This window comes from Pinus tabuliformis, chromosome Q, assembly GCF_031772625.1.
Source record: "Pinus tabuliformis cultivar Carrire ecotype Pingquan chromosome Q, CPIR1, whole genome shotgun sequence".
Taxonomy (NCBI): Eukaryota; Viridiplantae; Streptophyta; class Pinopsida; order Pinales; family Pinaceae; genus Pinus; species Pinus tabuliformis.
The window spans coordinates 456078112-456084111 of NC_142296.1; positions in this window are offsets into that span (position 1 = coordinate 456078112).

Below are 6000 nucleotides of genomic sequence, written 5' to 3' on the forward strand. Positions count from 1 at the left end.
TTGGTAGCCTCATGTATCTCACAGCTACAAGACTGGGTATCATGCTAAGAGTGAGTTTTATTTCGTGATTTATGGAGACTCCAAAAGACAAATTGGAATGCAGGAAAAATAATTCTGAGATACATAACATGAACTAGAGTTTGTGGCATAATGTATGCAAACACATAAAATAAGCATTTGATTGGATCCACAGATAGTGATTTTGCAAGTAGTTTTGATGATAGAACGAGCACTTCTGATTTTGTGTTCCATCTTGGTTCAGGTGTGATTTCATGGGCATCTAAGAAGTAGCCCATTGTGACACTTTTGTCAGCAAAAGAAGAATATGTAGCAACAACATTGGTAGCATGTCAATCAGTCTGGTTAAGAAGAGTATTTGATAGACAAGAGAAGAAACAACAAGGATCAACAACAACATATTGTGACAACACCTCAACGATTGCACTATCGAAGAATAGTGTGTTTCATTAGAAGGACAAGCATATTGATACTAGATATCACTTTATTAGAGAACTTGTGAGCAATAGAGAAGTTCACTTGAAGCCTTGTAAATCTAGTGATCAATTGGCTGATATATTTACTAAGTCATTAGCAAAAGATGTGTTTGAGTTCCATAGAAGAAATTTGGGTGTCATAAGCCTAGCTGTGACATAGATCAGTAGCCATGTTTGAGTTGTCATGAGCGATGTCTTAGTTTAGTGGTCGTAATTAAGGGGGAGTGTTAATGTAAGTTAATTACTTTTGCATGAGGAGTTGGCTAAATTTAGGGAGTTAGTTAACTGAGCGTTGAGTCAAGTCGAGATAATTCATAGTCAAAATTATAGTGTGTGGTTGCATGTCAAGATATTGTAGGTGAGTCGCTAGTTGGAAAATGTTAAATTCCCTTCACCAAGCTCATTGTAAGAATCAAGTTTTGTGTGATCAATAGAAGAGCGCAACTCGTGTGTTTTGGGTGAATTTTATGTTTTAGCTTCTCTTCCTTTCCAACAATATGTTTGAATAGTTATATTTACATACAAATTGCTATATTTTATATGACTTTAGGCATCCATCATGATTTATGTTTACAATCCTCCTATCTTTTGAACCTTCATATCAATCCCTTCGTGTTTATAAACAATTTCTCCTTAATTCTTCTCATATCCTTTGCACCATTGCTGCCCCATTAGCGATCTTCACTTCTTTGTCATAAATGTTATTGGGTTCATCGAACATGAATTTTTAAAAAATATAATTTTCTCTTCAATGTTCATATTTTATGTCAAAATATTATTGATTTTGTTTAGCTGGTATGTTTCTTTTGTTGTTTTCTTGCAATGGTCTTGGGCACGCCTCTATCTACGGGTGAGTTATTTAAAATCTCACTCAATTATTTGAAGTTAAATATCACTCAATTATTTGAAAGTAATGGTAGTCCATTTGGTCATCCATAGTTAAGGTGTCTATTTGATTGGTGTTCCCAACTCAATATATGTCAAATGAAAAATGTTGAAAATTTTAACTAAAAATTTAAGTATAACAATATTTTGTTTGTAAATTATGTTATAACTTATTAACCAATTTTGGGCATAGAGCAACACATTTGAATAAATTATAATGATATTATAATATATATATATATATATATATATATATATATATATATATATATATATATATATATATATATATATATATATATAATATGATAATACAATTGATCGCATAATTTTAATCAAAATAATAACAAATAAAATATTATAATGATGTAGAAGATCTTATATATATTCATGGTAGAGAATTGATAATAGCATAAAGCATTATTGAAAGATCATCAGAAAATGAATATATTGGAATAAAAAAAAGGGATGAATAAAAATTTAGAGGGAAGAATGAAGTTGAATTATGTAAATAATAAATTATTGTATTTGAGATAATTAATGTATTAAGTATATTTATTTAATATTAATGATAATGATTTTACAATTTTATGTTAATACGTTTGTAATGTTATATTTGGCAGATATTTTAATTTTAAGTGGAAGGAAGGATGGGTATAAAAAATAGTATTGCTTTGGTGTAGAGGCCTTTAGTAGAGCACAATGGCATATTAAATATGAGGTGATGTAAGTTGATAATGTTAAGGTTAAATTAGCCAACAACTTTCTTGTAGCTTCTCTTCTTGCAATATCATAGTCGTCTTTGGAAACCATTTTGGTGGATATTTTATCATAAACATTTTTCCTTTTCATATATCTTGTTTTATACATAAAAGTATATCATGGAAGTATACCCACCATATTGTGAACTTAACTCGGTGCTTCAACTCTTATGCATTCATTAGTGTTCCCTTCCCTTTCAGCTCCATTCTAGGAATATTTAAAATTCATTCTAGGAATAGTTGAAATGCAATACAATTTCATTACAAGTCAACCGACATGTTTTGACTTCCATCACATAAACCACATGACATAAATAATACAAATGTTTTACATTATAACCTAGGAGTCAAAAGAGGCAAAACTAGATTGCAATTTACAACATACTCTGGAATCTAATACTGAAGAGGAATATCAATTGGATTATATTTTAAATGTAATCCAAAGAAATATGGCATTCAAAACGTGAATATTACATCTCCCCCTTTATTATAATATCATCCTTATTGTGCCTTTCTTTCCATCCATAATACCATGTCTTTATGTCTCTATTCCTCAACTACATCCACCATGTTATCCTTTTCATTTGAGACATGCACATGATGGTTGTCTAAATAGCAATATCCCTCATTTTCTTTCACTATCTTCAAATTATTCAATACTTCAATAGTTTAACATATAACTACAACAATTATTACAACGACAATAATCATTATTATTGGATTAATAGGAAGTTCTATTTATAAGTAAAATACTATATTTAATGTTTTCTTGACATCAACTAAAATGTATTATAATTATCTTAGACAAATCCATCCATATTACACTTCAATATTTCAAACTAAAACTTTCATGTTTCTTATAAACAATCTATTAAAACACTGAGAAAAATCCTTACTTATATCATTGCAGTAAATCCCATAAAAAAAAATATAAATGAAAAATTTCCACTAAAAATTATATTATAATTTTTCTTATTTTTTATTTTTATTTTCCATACAAAACACTTCTCAAATTATTTTATTTAAATTTTGTATTAATTAAATTAAATTAATAAAATATAATATATTTTATATATTAATGTCACAGATGATCCAATTTTCTTGCCTCCACTTCCTACCAACCATTTTCATTTTGAGTTAATGCCTCTTCGTCCCATCGATCATGGTTGTAGGGCCATGAGAAGTGCAATTGCTCTAAGTACTCTGCCACTAGACCCTTAGGATCATTGCAATAATGCCGCCACCACCATATGATCAGATGACAAGTTTTTAACCAACTCAAAAGTATTTTATCTATTCACTATTTTGAGTGAAAATGATGTTAACTCAAAAGTGAAAATGATGTTATCTTAGGGAGGGAGGTGGCTTAATTCCCCAATAAAAAAGGTAACATGATTTTCTTTCTATTCACTATTTTGAGTGAAAATGATGTTAACTCAAAAGTGAAAATGATGTTATCTTAGGGAGGGAGGTGGCTTAATTCCCCAATAAAAAAGGTAACATGATTTTCATAATGAAAGATGTTATATTTTATAATGTTGAATAAAAAGGATAACATGATTTTCATAATGAAAGATGTTATATTTTTAAATTAATTATTATAATATTGTTTTAGTGTTTATTTATATTATTTTATTTTTTATATTATTTTAGTAGCCCTATTTAGGGATTTTGATTTCTTTGGCATCGCATAGCGCTTGGATAAAGCAAAGAGATAAATAAATTGATATCTCAACCAAAAAGTGATAAATGAATGGATGGTTATATTTAGTTGACAACAATTGATAGCGCGTAATGGTTGTTTGTTTTGTCTTCGACCCGCTTACGTCTGTAGTCACCCTATCTCCTCAACCTTCCTATCTCTCTAATGCTTCTCCCTATTTGCATTGTAAATAGGGTACTTTGAATTCTTTTGCATGTGGCCCTATTTAGGTATTTTTCTTTCTTCCCAGCTTCAGCTTTTTCTCGGATCTTCACTGTTCGGATGGGTGTTTCGGACGTCTGCCCATCGTGAATAGGGTGCTTGATTGTTTGTTTGGCATCGCATAGCGCTTGATTGTTTGTTTGAAAGATTTTGCACTCAAAAGAAGTTGCACTCGATGCTATCCGTTTGTTTGAAAGATTAACATAGCATTTTAGTTTTGAAAAGGGAAGAATTATGGTAAAATCAATTGTTTGTTATCACAAATAATAAATTAATATGGTATTTTAGTTTTGTAAAAGAATTATGGTAAAATCAATGGTTTGTTATCACATTTATATTTATATTGAATTAAGAGAGAAAAATAATTAATTAACATAGTATTTTAGTTTTCAATAAGAAAAATTATGGTAAAATCAATCATTTGTTATCACATTTATATTTTTAAGTTTACTTACTATTTTATATGAGTGAAAAAAATAAAAATAAAAATCCTTATCATGAATTCGAGTATGATTTTATTAACACTTTAAAATAACATTATTATTATTTTTTTATTTATTTTTAATAGAAAGAGAATATCAATCACTTTAAAATAACACTTTCTTTTATGGCAAGAGAATATCTATTCATAGTTGAAATTTATGTTGAAATATTACAGGGATGATTATGGACATCCTTTTGTTTATTAGTCTTTTCTTTCGGCATAGCATGAACTATAAAGATTTATAGGTATTGAGATAGTATTAAATTGTTTTTACCAACTCATGTATTTCATGCTTTAACTAATGTTACAAAAAAAAAATTCTCCCAAACAAATTTTTATTTAAAGTTTTAGTTTGGATTTTTTATTGCTAAAGAGATTATATGATTTTCATAAAACTTAGGATAACCCGGTTAAAATTTCAATTCAATTCTAATTTAATGTTAGTTTAGTTAGCATTACTTCAAAATTGATATATATATATATATATATATATATATATATATATATATATATATAAGTTTCAATGCTTGTTATATATAAGTTTTATTCACATCTTATATAAGTTCTGCATCTAATGTATAGATGTATAAGGCAACATCTACACTTTGGTATCTCTTTGGTAGTTTTCTCCCCCTGATTTTCTTGTTTGCGGATATCATAGAAGCCCAACAATCATGCGAAGGTGAAGAGTTCAAAGAAAAATCACACGGGGATGCTGCGATCTTCAAAATTCATTCAAATCATACAATTAGAGGTGAAGAGTTCAAACTTCAAAGAAAATTAGGAAAAAATAGGGAGGATTGCCACAAGTTGCAAAATTCAATCAAATCAAACATATTGTATGATAAGCTTTATTATACACTATTAATTCTTATTATATACAAATTTACAGAGAATTGGATGCCATTTCCATATATTATTAAATTAGTTTCTGCTATTTACAAAATTCAATCAAATCAAATTATATTGTATTGTAAGATTTATTATACACTATGAATTCTTATTATATACAAATCTACAGAGAATTGGATGCTATTTTCATATATTATTTTGATTCCCCTGCTATGAAAATAACTTTCTCGAATCTTTTCCACTGCTACTTCATAAAAGATTAAAAATAAAAATAAAAGTGTTTTCTCTTATCTTTTCCACTACTCTCTCTCTCTCTTTCTATATATATATATATATATATATATATATATATATATAGGCTTTCCCCCTATCTTTTCCCCTGCTAGTTTATAAAAAATAGCTTCCCCTTCTAGTTTATAAAAAAACAGCTTTCCCCTACTAATTTATAAAAAAGAGTTTACCAGAACCAGAAGCAAAAATAGTAACCCTACCACACTATCTAGAAAATCCATATCCTAAACCACTTCTAGTGAAACCCTACTCAAGAAAACAAAGTTCTTCCAAAAAAAATTGTTTGCATTACATTTTTCAAAATAATTA